Here is a 17,317-nt window from a genome sequence, read left to right on the forward strand (position 1 = left end):
TACATATCAAAATTGCACGTGTCTAAATAGAACAAATGCTCCGTGTCATAACCTGAAGGGCAGAACGTGACCTTTGCAAAATATGTCTTATCAATAAAAGAACAGAACTTTCTGACGTAGTTACTGTCTGATTTGCACACAGAGGCAGCAAAGCCGCCTTCTGTTTTGTGAGCAGAGTCGCTGCTGAGGTCACCTGCCCTGAAAGGGGGATGGAGCATCCAGCTGTCCCCAGTAATTACAGCCGGAGTCAGGGGCAGAAGGCGCACTCGGGAACCCCCTGTGTCACATTCCTGGTGCCTCCGCACGTTCATGCACAGAGACGTCAAAGACGCCTGCATCCCACACAACTAAAGCCGGCGTCGGTGCCCAGAGGAAACGTGATGTCTTTGCTGAAGATGAAGATTCCCCTACAGCCCTGTTTGCTCCAAACACAGCTCTTCCTGGCCAAGGTATGTTAATTCCGGGTTGTAATAGTAAAAATTGTTCTCTAATCAGGTGAAGGACGGTTTCCTTCATAGGACATAACGATCCAAAGGGTTTAAAAACAGAACGAAGGAGAAGGAAAAAGAGTAGATGAGAACGTGGGTTAGGAACTGTGACTGGGGTGGAAGATTGAAGACAGGACAGGTCTAAAAGAATAAGTGGTGATGACCTCTCTCCGGCTGGTGGTGTCGGTGTCCTTGCTGCCAGAGTCACTCAGAGAGACGTCGAGGTCCCCAGTGTCCCTGTTTGTCTTGATCTGAGCCGGCTCATGAGGGCCTGGTTTTGGAAGGTCTGCAGTTCCGCAGTCGTCCTGGCTCATTGTGCCTTAAGGCAGCTGGAGCCCAGTGCTCGGTTCTTTTGTTTTGCGTCGTTTCTCTCTATTTATCTTGAAGGCAGCGTGGAGGGCTGGAGAGTGATTTTCAGCCACTGACTGTTAGTCATCCCAGTCTCATGAACAGGACCTGCTCCAGGCGAATAATCCCATAGGTGCCAGAGAAGACAGAGGTGTCCAGGGAAATGCACTCTTCACCCCAACTTTTCTCCTGAAGAATAGTCCTGGGAAAGGCAAAAACACCGCATAGATGGGAAAATGCTTCCTCAGCCCCTGTGCCCGGGGAACGCTTTCCTGGAGCCAGTGGCTCATGCCCTGTCGGGGTGGCCCTCAGAGCCGGGCTGCATTTCCTCTGTGTATTTGCCCCTCGGGGGCAGTGGCCTTTAAGTCCAAAGAGCAGTCTTCTCAGAAGACCACAGAGACTGTTTGCTTTCTGAGGCGTTTCACCAGCACCCCCACCCCCACCCCGGGCTTAGCTGACCAGATATTCCCTCACTTGACTAAGCTTTTAACACCTTTTGGTTTTAAATCCAGGTGCTTTTTTCCCACAAACACCTGTACTGTGAATGAGAACATTCTTTCCCGTAACTGCTTCAGAGTCAGTGGCTGACAGCACGGGAGCGGAGGGAGAGTGGCAGGAAGCACAGAGCGCCCAGCCTCTGGGGGGATCCATCTGTTGCTGCTCTCTCCCCACGGGGCACCCCGGATGTGTGGGGGCCAGAGAGGAAACTCGCCAGGAAACAACACTTTTCTTTTTTGTCTTTTTGCTATTTCTTGGGCCGCTCCCGCGGCATATGGAGGTTCCCAGGCTAGGGGTCTAATCGGAGCCGTAGCCACCGGCCTACGCCAGAGCCCCAGCAACTCGGGAACCAAGCCGAGTCTGCAACCTACACCACAGCTCACGGCAACGCCAGATCCTTAGCCCACTGAGCAAGGGCAGGGACCGAACCCACAACCTCATGGTTCCTCATCAGATTTGTTAACCACTGCGCCACGACGGGAAATCCAGGAAACAACACTTTTGTATGTTCTCTCAAATATGTGACTTGGAGGCAGGGTTTTGGGTGTGACTGGACCTAGTCATTGTTTTAGGTGACTGCCCAGAGGGTGCTGCACGAAGCCCTTTTAAGTGGACGTTTCTAAACGCAGTATTCATGGAAGAGGGAAAAAGCAACTTTAGGGTCTCAAAGGGGAAAAAATAATTACTACAGACACCACACCTGGTTCAGCAGGCGCGTCTCCTCACGGTGACGGACAGCTCCAGACCTGACCAGTTCCTGTCACGGCTCTCACGGCGGTGTCCCCATGTCTGTCCCAGACCTCGTGTTTCTTACTGCACAGTGTTCACTTCTCGGTCCGTCTTTTTTTGTCTCGTGGAGGCATTTTGTAGTTGACCGGTGGCACTGCAAGCTAGTGTGCACCCTCATGGTCTTGGGACTCTAAATTGGAAGCAGAAATGAAGTCCGCCTGGAGGACAGGACTGGCTGGATCATGCTGCAGTGCTCCCTCTCCGCAGCGGACCTTTGCATGCGGGAGGGTTTTACCAAGCATTTAAAAGATTCCTTGCTTTGGATAAAAGTCAGTGGTCTGCTGAGTGTCCTGCAGATGCATCTGCATGGAGTCACTTCATGACCTTTGAAGACATGTTGGAGATCATTTCCAGAATGTGCGATTTGTCAGTTTTCTCCATCTTTCCAAGGAATTAGCGTTTTACTTCATTTATTAACTCTACTGCTTTTCTGTTCTCCATTTTATTAATACCTGCTCTAATGTTTGTTATTTTATTCCTTCTGCTCTGAGCTTTAGTATGCTTTTTTCCTTGTTTAAATAACTAAACTGTCCCCTTTACAATATGTTTCTATAGGGAGTTCCCATTGTGGCACAGCAGTAATGAACCTGACTTGTATCCGTGAGGACGCTGGTTCGACCCCTGGCCCCACTCAGTGGCTTAAGGATCTGGTGTTGCCATGAGCTGTGGTGTAGGTTGCAGACGTGGCTCGGATCTGGCGTTGGCTGTGGCTGTGGTGTAGGCCGGGGTGGCTACGGCTCCGATTAGACCCCTAGCCTGGGAACCTCCATATGTCACAGGTGCGGCCCTAAAAAGAAAAAAAGATACATGTTTATGTATACAGTATGCTTGTAGTCTTCCTCTCCAGAAACTTAACAAGACGCCCTGTCTTTGATGATCATTACGTGTTCCTGGTTTTGTTACCTTACCACACCTTTGTCTTGTCACTTAGATTAGAATCCCTTTAGATTAGGAACTGTTGTGTATGTTTTAAAATTTATGCTCGGGGGCCTTGTAAAAAAGTAGCGATTAATCAGTGTACATTCTGATACTGGAACCAAGATAGCAGAAATTATAAGAAGTTTCCAATTTAGAGGAAATACATAATTTGAGGGGAAATTACGAACTAAAGTTAAATCATGTCCTGACATAGTCTTTTGAAATGTCATCTATTGTGTGAATTCCATACGCACTTAAAGCAGGAGACTCAGTGTGTTTGGTTAGAGGAGAACCAGGCTAGGTATTTGGCAGCTTGATAACAAATAAGTATTTCCCAAGCCTCATTTTTAACCTTTGTTCCTTTGCGCCATATAGAGAGTTTATATTGGAAAGAAAATGCTTGCTTGCTTGCTTGCTTGTTGTCAGTTGCTGAAGGAGTCAGTAGAATCTGAGGATCGTGCTGAGGAGCGAGGGAATGGTACTGAGAAGGATATATGTGTGTTTGGGGAAAAACCTCTCTCTGGGGTGCATCCTCTGTACACTGCAGAATTCCTGTTCAGGTGAAGGCGTCTTACGAGAAGTATGTCTGTTCGTGCTGCGAAGCGCTCAGTCTGAATAAGACTTTACATTTTGTAATGGTTTTCCTTTTCTAACTGAAATCTGTAAGAACGCTCCGTCACCATCCACTTACCGTCCTGTCCCTCCAGTTGCTTTCCCACCCAGTGCACCTTCTGTGATGGGCGTTATCTCCTGTTGAGAAATATTTCCCTAGAGCTAAGGTTTTCCAAGTGACCTACCACCGGTGGCCCCTGGGACTTCAGACGTGATGAATGAGGAAGGCGGAGAGCGTTTGCTCTCAGCGGCAGGTTTCCAGCCCACTGGAAACATCAGGTCGCTCAAGGACCCCCACCTGACTCGGCCGCCGCCCAGGCAGTCCTCTCTGAGTGAGTCACAGTGGTGCCCCGTGTCCTTGCCCCTCCTCTCTGTGGGATGGTGGGGTCGTGAGCGAGCAGGTGCACCCTCCGTTACTGTGTAAGGGACAGATGTGAGTCTGAGGGTCTGAGTAATGAGTGCCCTTAAAAATCTTCATGAAGGGGGGAAAGCCTCTTTTACTTGCTTTGAAACGTCTCGATGAGACTTCGGCATGGACCTCACCATCATTGCTTGGGCGTGTACAGGCTTGTGTGCAGAGGCCTGTTTTCAGACCAGAATGTCTTGCAGAACATGATTCAGGATGATTTAAGAAGCGGCAAGTGACTAGGCCTGTTATGGCGATCATTTCACAGTATACACAAATATCAAATTGTTAGGGTGTGCACCTGAAATTAATTTAATGTATGTCATTTATACCTCAAAACATTCAAAAGAGTAAAATCAGTACAAAGTGTATTCTCTGACAGCAGTGCAATGAAATTTGAAATCAACAGTGAGAAAAAAAATGGGGAACTTAAAAATATGTGGAAATTAATCAGTATACTTCCAATAGGTCAAAGAAGAAATAAGAAAACGCTTTGAGATGAATGAAGACAAAGTTACAGTGTCCCAGGAGTTCTGGGAATTTGCTAAAATTGAACGAAGAGGGAACTGAGTAACTGAATACCTGTATGAAGAGAGAGGAGAGGTCTCAAATCAGTTCCCTAAAAATCCATCATGGGACGCTGGCAAAATGAAAGCACCCTGAAGCTCAGGTAAGCAGAAGGAATAAAATAATAAACATCAGGGCAGATGTTAATAAAATAGAGAACAGAAAAGCAGCAGAATTAATAAATAAAAAGCTAATTCTTTATAAAGATGGAGAAACTTGACAAACTTTTAGCTGCAAAAAAGTCTCAAGTTACTAGAATTAGACATGAAGGAAGAGACATGACCACAATCCTACAGAAAGGAAAAGGTTGAAAAGGAACGCTGTAAACAACTGTGCACCGACAAATGAGGAAACGTAAACGAAACGGACGCCTTCCTAGAGAAGCACGGACTGCGGAATCTGACTCAGGGAGAAACAGTCTCAGCAGGCCTAGAAGGTCTGGAGTGATTAGAGCCGTCATCAGAAACTACCCACAAAGCACAGCCCAGCTCACAGGCCTCACTACTGAGTTCTTCCAAGATGCGAAGGAGAATTACTACCGGTTGCTGTAGTCTGAATATCTGCGTCCCCCTCAGATTCACATGTTGGGATCCTAACCAGCAAAGGTGGAATTAGGAAGAGGCCTCTGGGGCCCTTAAGTCCTGTGGGCGGAGCCCTCATGCATGGGGTTGTGTACAGGAGGTGCCAGAGACCCTAAGCCCTCTCACCAGGTGAGGACACCGCAGGAGGCCACAGGCTGGAGTGGACCAGGAAGAGGGCTCCAGAGGGTGGCCACGCCCGTGCCCTGGTCTGGCCTTGCCAGCCTCCAGAGGTGAGAGCAGTGCAGGTCTGTTGTTGACACGCCCCCAGCCCAGGTATTTTGTTACATCAGCTGGAACAGGCGGAGACATCAGCTCTTCACATCTCTTCCCCAGAATACAGGAGGGATGGGCCCTGCTTCATTCATTTGACAAGTCCAGTATTACTCCGATACCAAAGTCAAAGATAGCGCCAGAAAATAAAACTGCAGGTCAACATCCCTTACAACTATGGGCACAAAAAGCCTCCACAAAATGCTAGGGAACAAAATTCTGCAACGTGTGAAAAGAATTATATACCATGCAAGAGGAGTTTAATGCAAGTGTAGAGGATTGGAATAATGTCTGAAACCCCAATTGATGTAATGCGTCCTATCAGTAGAATAAAGGCAAAGTCATACGATCCTCTCAACATATGCAAGAAACACATCCTACCAAGTTCACTACCCTTTCAGGATACAACACTCAGCAAAACAGAAGAGAAGGAAACTTCTTCCATCTGATAAAAAGCCTCCACAGAAAAACCACAGCACACGTCATGCTCGACGGCGAAGTCCAGGGTGTTTCCTTCCCAAGGTCTAGAACAAGGCGCGGATGCCTGCTGCTGCCTGCTGGTTCTGCCTCTCTCGAATCTACTGCATGATTCCCCTCACAGGGGCCTCTCTGGAGTCAGAAGCAGGTTCACTGTTGAGCAAACGAGAGAGAGTCTGATGGAGATGAAACCTCCATGCATTCCTGCTTCCAGGAGCTTCTGGTACCATCATCGCTTTTCCCTCCGAAGCTCCTCCTTAGCCAGCGTCTAACAGTGCGAGGAGGCCCTCTGAGCGTTTGGCTAGCTTCTGGGGCAGTCGTACGGATGCTAGGCAGAGCCCTGCAGTGATTTCCGAAGAGTGTTCAGTTGGCGGGCACATCTCAGCACCCACTGCTGTAGCCCTAATTTCCTCCTTTAGAGGCACGGCTGCGAAGAGGAAAATCTGGCAGGGTTGCGGACGATGTCAGGTCGGAGAGGTGAGACGTTGACCTCACCACGCCGGACGCGCAGGTCCTCTTCTGTCGCTCAGCATCTCTGTGCTGCTCTTCCTGCAGAGATGCTAGCCGGGTCCAGACGGAAACACACAGGGCAGTTTTCTACAGCACAGGTGGCGTTTGTGTGGATTTGTCCCCCGTCCCCAGATCCTAATGAACTGCACATGACTGCTGTCTAAGCCAGGGGTCGCCTTGGCCCCCGGCCTCACACACCTCACCTGTCTACCCAGAGTTGACACTGGTCTCGTGATTCTGCCCTCCCCTCAGCTGAGCCGAGGAAACAGCCCCTGTGAGTCAGATGTCTAGAAAGTCTTCGCTGCGATAGCGCCCTTTCCTGATGGAGGAACCACAGATACCCTTTAATACAAATACAAATAAAAGAAAAATTTGACCTGTCAAATTCATATAAGCTCTCACAGAGGAAAAATGCCCTTTGAGTCTTAAAATGACCCTTTTCTAAGGGGTCTATCATGGGACCACATGATGGCTGCCGTTGGATTAAGTCTTGGCCGAGTCTAGTCATTTGAGACCCTCCAGGGTCAAATCTTTTTGTGCTTAATTGTGCGCATTGTAGAGAAACAGGCCACTCTGACAAGCCAGTTCTCCTGGAAGGCCTGCTCCCCGTGTGGTGTCCTTGTCGGTATCTTTTGAGTGCTGTAGGGTTTTAAGAAAGTGCAGCACAGGGTGTGGGGAAGTGGTATTTCCAGTGAAACACTACCCTCGGGGGAGAGTGCAATACTGTGAATTTTTCATGGGATTTTCTCGTAATGAACGTACCTCTCAGTCTCCAAACGTTGGTTACCGCACAGGAATGTGCCCATTAATGCCCGTGCGAGAGCAGGGGTATTTCCTGATAGCGTGGTCGGTGTGGCGCAGCGAGTGCTCCGCCAGACACCTGCCCAGTGACAGACGAGTCGTAATGACGGAGAGATTACAGCATTGTACACTCCGGGGAACTGCAAGGAGATGGGAGAATGTCAGGTAACATGGTAATTACGTTGAAAGTAACTTGATAATTCAAAAGAAAATATGACCAGGGAATCTGCTGGAACATGTGGTTATTATGCGGCTCCGTGTTCCTTTCCATTATGTGAGTCCCAAATTACGGGTTAGGGCTCCTCCCCTACCTTTCTGACTCTCTCAACAAAAGAGGCCGGAGTGGAAACACTCCTGGGGAGGGGAGCGTCTCTCTTCCTACTGCAGCTGACAAAAGAATGAAAGTTTGGAGCACAAGGCAGCATATTATCTCTTTCAAGCTTCTCCTTAGCCAACATCTAAGCAGTGCAAGGAGGCCCTCTGACAAGGACTTTTGTCATCTTGAAGCTGGCATCGTCTTCTGCGATGAAGGAGGGAGGCAAGAGAAAATGTCATTCAGAGCACTCTGTGGTGCCGTCTGGAATGCATTTGACCGTCCGAGGGACAGACCTGTCTGGGCATCCTGACCAAGGGCGCTGGAACCAGGGCCGCAGCCACCACAGACACTTGCAGAGATTTCAGGTCCCCAAGAGGTGGACGTGGAGTTTCTTGGAAAGTCGCCCAAGGTTGGGGGGCGGGTTAGAATTGCATTTGGCAACGAGGAGTCCAAGGAATGAATACGCACACTCAGTACGACCACAGCTTGTTGCCAGGAAGTGATGTAGAAGGAGGCCAGGCAAGTCCATGGTGAGGGCTGTGCTCTCCGCTAGGGCGGGAGCGAAGGGTAGACTGTTGGCACTGCATAAATGCTCGGTGTCGTGTTGGTGCTGTTTCTAGAGTATACGCCTGTTGGACCTATTGGGCCATCTGATGAGAATAGACTTTCTGATTAGGATGGAGTGTGGCATTACATTTATGGGAGAGGAAGGTAAATTGGCCCGGAGCAGTAAAATCCAGGTGAGACTTGAACAAACAGCAGAGGACGAGAACCCAGAGGACCAGGGCCCTGAGGGAAGACTTAGGGATAAAGAGACGGAAATGTTGCCACACTAAGTGAAGCAAGTGAGACAGTGACAGACGCACTTCATATGATGGTGCTTATGTGTGGAATCTGTCAAAAGGATGCAGATGAACTTAACTTGCAGAACAGAAAGAGACTCACACACCTTGAAAACAAACTTCTGGTCACCAAAGGGGACAGGTCGTGGGGAGCGATGGATGGGGGTTTGGGATTGGAAGGTGCACCCTGAGGTGCGTGGAACGATTGGCCAATGGGGACCTGCCGTCTAGCACAGGGAACTCTCCCCAGTATTCTGTGATGGTCTATGTGGGGAAACGAATCTGGAAAAGGAACGGATGTGTGTACACGCGTAACTGAATCTCTTTGTTGGGCAGCAGAGATGATCACAGCCTCCTACATCAGCTCTACTTCACCAGAACCTTAAAAAATGGAAACAAAAGTACCCACTTTGAAGCAGGTAGCTGTCGCCTAGTCGGGAGGTTTGTGTCTTCTGCTTTCAGGGTTTTGCTCCCACAGTAACTGGTAAATGTCAACAAATACCTGGTGCACAATTTTTTTTTTTTGTTCTCTTTAGGGCTGTACCTGCAGCATATGGAGGTTCCCAGGCTAGGGGTCCAGTTGGAGCTGTAGCCACTGGCCTATACCACAGCCACAGCCACGCCGGATCCTTAACCCACTCAGCAAGGCCTGCGTCCTCATGGATGCTCGTGGGGTTCTTTAACCGCTGAGCCATGACGGGAACTCTGGTGCACAATCTTCATCATCACCATCTTCCAAGGAATCAAAATTCAGTACTTTAATTCCTGGGCATTTGTTCCCTGTCTTTCTAGCTCATTTCTGCTGGTAGAGAACCCTGAAGTCTGGTTGCCTGTAACCACAACAGATGTTAAACATGGCCTGACTCCTCGCCAGGTTAACCTGAATCCTCACACAAAGGTCCGTTTACCTCATCCTCATGCCTATTCCCTTTTGTAACACGTCTACTTAAAAAAAAAAGAAAAGAAAATTACAAGACATGCCAGAGGCAAGAAGAAAACAGAACAAGATTCCCATACAACACAAATGTTCACATGGTCACAAAGGGAATTAAAATAACTCTTAATATGTTAATAATTTAATGGGAAAAAGTAGACAGCATGCAAGACCAGATGGTAATGTCAGCAGACAGGTGAAAATGTGGGAAAGAAGCAAAAGGAAATGCTAGAAATCCAAGCCCAGTAAAAGAAATGAAGAGTGCCTTAAATAGGTTTATCAGATGAGGTATAACCACAGAAGGAATGAATAGATTTGAAGAGAGATCAGCAGAAGTTCCACAACTCAAACACAAAAAGAAAAATGAAAATTACAAAGAACAGAAGAACGTGAGTACAATATCTAATATAACAAACATAAGTACTGTGGAAGAAAAGGTAGAAATATTGGAAGAAATAATGCCTGTCAACTTTCCAACACTGATGGTAGACACCCGACTGCAGACCAGAAAACTCAGAGCTTCTCCAAGCAGGACAAATACAAATACGGAACAACACAAAACAACCTAGACGTGTGCATTGCAAGTGTGGAAGTGCAAAGGGAAAACCGTGAAGGAAAGCAGGTGGAAAAGAAAGCGCGCTCAGCGGCAGGACCTGCTGAATTTAGCAAGATCATGCTCCACTGCTGAGAAATGAAGGGAAGTTAAACCCACCAGTGAAGGACTTAGCTCAAGTGACTTCCCATCAAGTTCAAGGACATTCCGAGGACATAACTGCAATTCACATCATTTAATATGTAACAGAATAATTAGCAATTCAGTAGCGTATTTATTTTTATTTCTTCATGATTAGGGCTTTGCAAATTTACCTTCTTATTGATTGAAAGTCTCAGAGCCATTGCTCTAGTTTTTGTACTTTTGAAATTTGAGGAACAAGTATCTGGCATTGCCTCCTCATAGAGTCACACTGTTTCGGTGACACCCAAAGAGCATTTCAACCAGGAGGAGCTCTTACTGGCAGTCCTGTTGCTAATTACGTCCTCGTGAATCTGTGACTTAAGTGAATAGCTAGTTATTATGTTTTAGCCTGCACAGGCTGAGAGGAACGGCTGTTAGCACGGAAAATAGAATGAAGCCTACGAAAAAGTAGAATGCAGGGTTGAAATAATGAGAGGTAAGTCTTGAATTTGGATCCCGCATGCATACTTACTCATGGGATGGGAGAGTCAGGTGTCTGGTTGTTCCTGTGAGTGTATTGTGTGGGAAGCAAAGCAGCCCCTTGGGTTTTCAGTTGCCCATGAGCTTGAGAACAATTAGCATGAGGCCATTTCTTTTCGGCCTAGTCTTCGACTGTGCTGGAGCTGGGACTCTGGACCAGGGGCGGCCTCGCAGCGCTGTTCCTGGCCCGGGTCCGACGGGGGACACAGTGTGTTCTGGGCAGCACCATTCCAGAGGGCTCTTGATGAAGACGTGTGAAGGGAACGTGTGAAGACACGTGGGGAACATGTCAAAAAACTGGGGCTCTTCAGCCAGGATCAGAGAAGGCTCCTCATGGACATTCCTGCTGCCATTTAAGCCCCTGAAGCTCTGTCCCGTGGAATGTGTAATAGACTGCTTAGCTCTGCTCCCGGAAGGCAGAGCTGTGAACACCTGACGGCAGTTACAGAATGTAACCACCTGGCCTCATGAGACGTGGACGTTTCCAGCTCTTAGTGCTTTTCAGACAAACAGATGTGAGTGCCTCCATCTCCAGAACAGGGCAGAAGGTGGAACCGTGACGTTTCATTCTTGCTCCAAGTCAGGGCTTTAATGTGGTCTCTGCTGAGCACTGTCAGTAAAATCTTATGGTAGGTTAATTGGTAAATAATCATTGGTACAGTTACAAATCAAAACTATTACTCCTTGCTTTTTCACATGGATTCAGATCAGTGAAGATATATTTATAATAAAATATATTCCTACATTCCTACATGTGCTGGGCTAGGTTATGATCTTTTGCTTAAGGTTCCTAATATTTTATTTCTAAAGGGATTCCCTAAAAACTTAACAAAATAATCTGATGTGAAGCAATATTTTATTAAATTCCACAGTTTTGAGCAAACATTACTGACATTTCTTTGAAGTATTAAAAAAAAAAAAAAAAGCAGGGAGAGTTCCCGTTGTGGCGCAGTGGAAACGAATCTGACTAGGAACTATGAGGTTGCGGGTTCCATCCCTGGCCTCGCTCAGTGGGTTGAGGATCTGGCGTTGCCCTGAGCTGTGGTGTAGGTTGCAGAAGCAGCTTGGATCTGACATTGCTGTGGTCGTGGCGTAGGCCGGCAGCTATAGCTCCCATTCGATCCCCAGCCTGGGAACCTCCATATGCCGCTGGTGCAGCCCCAGAAAAGACAAAAAAAAAAAAAAAATAGAACAGTTTTATCCCTGAGCTTATGGAAGCTGTCATCACAACCGTATTTGCACACAGAGGTGGGAGCCAAGGTAACTGTGACGGAGTTATTCCCACTCTTTGCCCTGTAATCAGATACTTGAAGAAATTTCCTAGGAAGAGGAGAGAAACGCAGTGGTTGGAAAGACTGTCTTTTATAGGAATGTACGAGAAAGAACTGTTTCCACGTGGCCGTGAGCAGCAGGCAGGTGTGGTTTCTGGATGCAGGTGGGAACTGCCTGTGGGGTTACTGAGGAAGAGACGCCCCTGGTTCTGCGAGGGAGCTGCTTGTGCCTGGAGCGCCGGGCCGGGGACAGCTGGTGCTTCGGGGAGCAGAGCCCACGCAGCCTGGAGGCAGCCCAGCAGCGGGCCGTGTGCCTCTGACTCGGGAGCTGCATGTGTGTGTGCGGCGGCTGGAGGAAGGGACGGGCCAGGCCCCTAGAACTGGGACCCAGGGCGGCAGGTCCTGGAGCCGCAGCACAGGCTGGAGGGAGAGGCCAGCCTTCTCTCCCATTGTCTTCAGCTACCTCACGGGTTTAAAGTAAGCCTGCTTGAAAACCCGTGGGCTCTCCCTGGGCCTGCTCATTGTCCCCAGGTTCCTCCAGTGTGGTGTGTTGTCGGTGGTCCTGAGAGGGGCGTCACCCCTCTTGGTGATTAATCCTGCAGAGTGCGACTCGGCGCTGACTGCAGTCACAGCCTCGTGCTCAAAGAGGGCTTCCTGGTCTGTGTGTTTCCACCAGGAGGGCCTCGCACCTGAGCCACGGCTGACACCCTCTCTCGGGCTCAGGCAGAGTGAGTCACCGCACTGCCCCCCTGAATTTTTTCCTCTTTTCTTTGGTCGATCTTTCCTCCATTTGAGAAGGACGGTGATTATCTGGGGCTGGAACTAGCTGGGCAGGTTCAATCCAGGGAACAATATAACCAGCTCACTTACCCAGCAGAAGGAAAATCACACTCTTTAACCGAGATTTTATCAGCAGCGAGGGTTATATTTTAATCTCCATTTGTTGGACTCAGGTGGTTCTCCATTGTGTGCGTGGTGGGGGAGGATGGGTTTTCTCCTGCCCTCACACCGCTGCAGCCCTAGGCTAAGTGCTCCCGACAGGGCCGGCCTTGTAGTGTCTTCTACTAGCAAGGATGAAAGCGCAGACACAAAGGAAATTTCAGAGATGATTCGGAAGCCTGGGTCTGAGACTCTATCATTTACCAGCTATATACTTTGGGGGAGAGTTGGTTTAACAGCTGAGATTCGATTTTCTCATCTGTGGAAAGAGAGCAATAACCCAGCCTCATAGGGATGATGCAAGTTCCCAGGAGATACTGCTTTGAGAAGTTTTTGTAAACTCTCGTGCTAAAGGAAGCTCGTCCCAGCGTCCTCAGCCCGCCAGCCTAGTCCCTCTCCTGATGGTTTACCTGGCATCCCACAGTGTTTTCCTTGTCTCCACATGTGAATTGGATCCACAGCCCTGAAATTCAGCTCCTAAACTGGAAACCACCAAAAACTGATGCCAGCCCCAGATTCTGTTTGCCAGTCGTTACCTGTTGCTGATCTCAGGTGTCGTGTTTTACCCAGAGTTTGTCCTCAACCAGTGAGGGCCAGGACTCCTGCCATGGTTGGTTGTCTTGTTGCCCTGCCTCTGTACTTCTCCCATCTTCCAAAGCGGATGCTTGCGTACACGTATACATGCCAGTACATGGTACTGTCCAGAAGGCAGAGTGTTGAGTTTTCTTCCCACTTTTCAGTCTGTGGTGTATGATGGCTGAGTCCAACCCTGCAGGATGGGTTGGTTCCAAGTGAAAATTTATGACCTGTAACCCTTATAATCCAAGTCACTTTTCGTAAAAGCAGCTGAAACTTCCATTTATAGAACTTATTTAAAGATTTTCCAGATAATAAGGGTTGAAAAGAAAGACCAAAGACTGCCCCAGAATAGCAAGGGGCCTTCCCTTGGACAGCTGCAGCAGATCTGGGGGATGTTACACCAGCTCAGACCTGAACCGAGACTCAGAAACTCAGTAAGCTTGCTAACAATAGTGTCCAGTGCTGAGTGATTGCTAAGCAGGGAAAGACGCAGAAGAGAAATAGCATGGCACGCCATTCATACCATTGAGGCACCTATGAGTCGTTAAAGAAAAAATCCACCTATCAACTCCTATTCGTTAAAAAAATTAAAAAACAAAAATCAGTAGTGATTCTTTTATTACTGAATGTAGATGCAAATGCAGATATGTTTTTATTTGTATTGTTTTGGGCCATTCCCTCAGCATGTGGAAGTTCCTGGGCCAGAGATCGAACCTGTGCCACATCAGCGACCCGAGTTGTTGCAGTGGCAGTGCTGGATCCTCAACCCGCTGTGCCTTCTGGATCTCCCCAGATATGTTTTTAGGATGGAATGACCATTGCTCTCTGAACGGAGCCACTCAGGCTTCGTGTCCATGAGGTCAGTTATTCCAGCTTTGCTGTATAATTTGGTCCCGCTTTGCCTCTCCTTCGCGTTGTTGGGCAGAGTGTGGGAGGCTGTTCCTGATGACGGAACAAGAACAGTTTCCGGGGGTCTGATGCGGAGAGAAATTCTGTCCTTGACCTTGGGACTGTGTGCCAGGATTTCTCAGCCCTGGGGCCAGGTTCTCCAGCCAAGTCCTCGGGTCAGTCCTCAGCAAGATGGAGGCTGGTTAAGTGCCACCACAGGGGCCTGAGCAGACTCCACAGACACAGGTGGGCTCTGCCACGTGGAAGAGCTGGCTGGGAAGCATCTCTGCATCTTCCAGTGCTTTGTCAGTCTGGGAACGCAAGGTTGGATGCAGAGGCATTGTTGCTAAAACAGAATCCGGAAGTGATGACTCTGGGGCTGCTGGTCTTTGAGTTGGGGATAGCACAGGTGGTGATGGAATTCATTCGATTTCCCAAATAGGGCGGAAGAAAATAAAGGAGTGATTGGGGCTTTAAAAAGCCTTCTGAGGGAAGAGTTAAAAGTCAGATGACTTCAAGGAAGGACATGTATATCAACATCAAACACAAAGGCTTATGGTTGAGGAGAATATCACAAAAAACGTTAAAACTCAAGAGGCCTCTAGAAGAAAATATTTGCAACCAGAATAGACAGATGATTCACATCCCAACACGTAAACAGCTCCTGAAAATCAATAGGAAAAAAAGGCGACGAGCAAAAAAGAAAAAAAAGAAAAATACAACATATACTATGGCATAAAAACCATAAGTATAATTAGACAGAAGCAAATTAAAACAGGATCATTTTTATTTCTCACATTTCCCAAAACAAGCAGAATGAGTCTGGCTTGTCAAGGGTGTGGAGAGACTGGGTATAAGACGGCCCTGGTGGGGCTGATTTTTGGCACAGCTCTGTCTGGAAGGTCAAAAGGACGTGCTTAACAAAACAAGCAGGGAACTGGTGCTGTTGTTCAGCAGTCTCCGTTCTTGGCAGTGACCTGCAGAGATGCTCACTCGTGTAAAGTGGTGGATACACCGCTGTCCGATCCGTACCCTCCTAAGGGCCAGTGGAAACCATCTCAATGATAGGAGCGTGGTTTGTAAGCTGTTACAGCGCATCCATACAACATAGCATCACGCAGCCATTCAGAAGGACCACGCCAATGTTCTGTGATGTTTTCAGTGCAGAAATCAAGTTACGTAGTAGCCCAGGGGCACTGTTGATAAAATAAATTACGTATACGTACCAGGGACGCCTGCACAAGACACGGGGTAAGGAAGTGCTTGCGGTCCATGCCGATGGGACTTAGTCGTGCTTGTTGCCCAGCATGGTTCTGGCCACGGCTAGCTGTCCTCTAACTAGAACTCCCTGACGCTGTTGTCTCTAAAGCATGGAGAGCAATGCCCGGCCTGGGCCAAGCACTTTGTAAGAATTTCCTATTATGTTGCCTCCTGAGAGACCAGTTCCGTCGAGACAACCGGAGAGCTCATCTCTGTGCTGGGGCTCAGGTGCCTGTGCCTTCCTCGTGTCTGTGTAGCCCGTCACCTCTCAGAGCGCCTCCTGGCTTCCCCGGCATGGCAGCATCTTAGTCTCTCCATCACGGCACGCCTTCTCAGTAACACATGGGCCAGGCATCTCTAGCCCCTTCCTTCATTTCTCTTTCCTCTGGCACAACAGCAGGGAGGCCAGCGACCCCTCGGGACTTGGCTGCAGGCAGTGTTCTGGGCCAGGGAGTCCCTGGCAGGGCGGCTGCTGGGTCTGGTCTGAGAACATGCTGGTCCAGCTTGGGCTCAGCTGGGTCTCCCGGCTCCGCTTCCACGTCCCTGACCCTTCTGGTCGATCAGGTCAGCCCTGGGTGATGTCCGGGTGCAAGAGGAACCTTCCACCCTAGTCACTCATCCCCGTGGACTTCGTCTTGGAAAAATGTCACGGTTGTGTGAGCACCTGGCCCCGGGTGGGGAGGCGGGGCTGCAGTGACTGCTCTGGACCAGGAATCTCAGGTTCCCCCAGGATTGGTTGCTCAAGGACGCGGGGTAACAAGCAGAAAGAACAGACTGGGGACGGGGCCCCGGCTCCCATCGCTGAGACGCACAGGGAGCCACTCTTCCAGGGATGTCACAGTTTCAGGGCAGCTAAACGGCACCCAGAGGGCTCGAGTGCAGTTGATGCCCCAACTAGACTCGAGTCCAGGGAGGGTGCCACTGAGGGCTCTGGGTAAAATCGGAAGGTCGATTTGAGCTGAGAGTAGTAAATCTCCGCTGAAGTTGAGTTACTGTCAGCGACACGCGGAGGATGGCTCTTTCCACGTCACAGGCGAGGAGCCTAGAGAGTGGTGTTCCGAGGATGATGTCCTGAAAATGCCTTAGATGCATTTGGTAGGGCTCTTTAAGAATCAGCGAGTTAGTGGGCACATGATAGATGACTTTGACAAAACCCTAAGGGCGCTAAAGAGAGTAGAGAAAAAGGTTCCCTCCGCCCGAACCTCAGGCGCCACTTCACCCCCACCCAATCCTGCCTCTGCCAGGACTCCCGAATGTGTGATGCAAAGTCAGCACCTCGGGTGTGTGTCCCTTACCACTGGTGGGGAGGAGCGCCTGACCTGTGGCTCCGCCCCTGTGCTCTGTTCCCTTCCAGACTTTCAGGACTGTTCTCAACCAGTCTCCTCTTCCTTTCAAAGGGCTGTGTCACATGCTCTTTGCAGATATACTATTTCTCCTTTCTTTAATAAGGATTTACTGATGAAGTTCAATTCATTTCCAATTCTTTGATGTTTAAAAAATGCTGCAGTGGATTTTAAAAAATCTTATTTATGAATAATTACACCAGTAGCATAAATTCCTAGAAGTAGAATTATTGTTAAGAAGTAAAATTGTAGGAGTTGCTGTCGTGGTGCAGTGGTTAACGAATCCACCTAGGAACCATGACGTTGCAGGTTCAATCCCTGGCCTTGCTCACTGGGTTAAGGATCTGATGCTGCCGTGAGCTGTGGTGCAGGTTGCAGACTCGGCTCGGATCCCGAGTTGCTGTGGCTGCGGTGTAGGCCGGCAGCTGTAGCTCCAATTAGACCCCTAGCCTGAGAACCTCCAT

The 17,317-nt window shown here is 48.8% G+C and overlaps 1 long non-coding RNA gene across 10 annotated transcripts in view; it reads left to right on the forward strand.

The window, feature by feature from the left end:
• Positions 1 to 17,317, forward strand: part of LOC102157477 (uncharacterized) — a 94,172-nt gene that overhangs the window by 1,578 nt on the left and 75,277 nt on the right. For 9 of the 10 annotated variants that reach the window (XR_014818959.1, XR_014818956.1, XR_014818957.1 and 6 more), the window contains one exon: positions 143 to 449. This is a non-coding gene — a long non-coding RNA (uncharacterized LOC102157477). Of the gene's footprint in view, positions 1 to 142; positions 450 to 2,678; positions 2,903 to 4,527; positions 4,603 to 4,674; positions 6,850 to 17,317 lie in introns of those variants that run through there. The other variant, XR_014818952.1, reaches the window with a different exon arrangement.

The sequence above is a fragment of the Sus scrofa genome, chromosome 11 (genome assembly GCF_054392235.1).
Source record: "Sus scrofa isolate SSC_HxYL_T2T_F1_AM1 chromosome 11, Sscrofa_HxYL_maternal_Yorkshire_Landrace_v2.0, whole genome shotgun sequence".
Lineage (NCBI taxonomy): Eukaryota > Metazoa > Chordata > Mammalia > Artiodactyla > Suidae > Sus > Sus scrofa.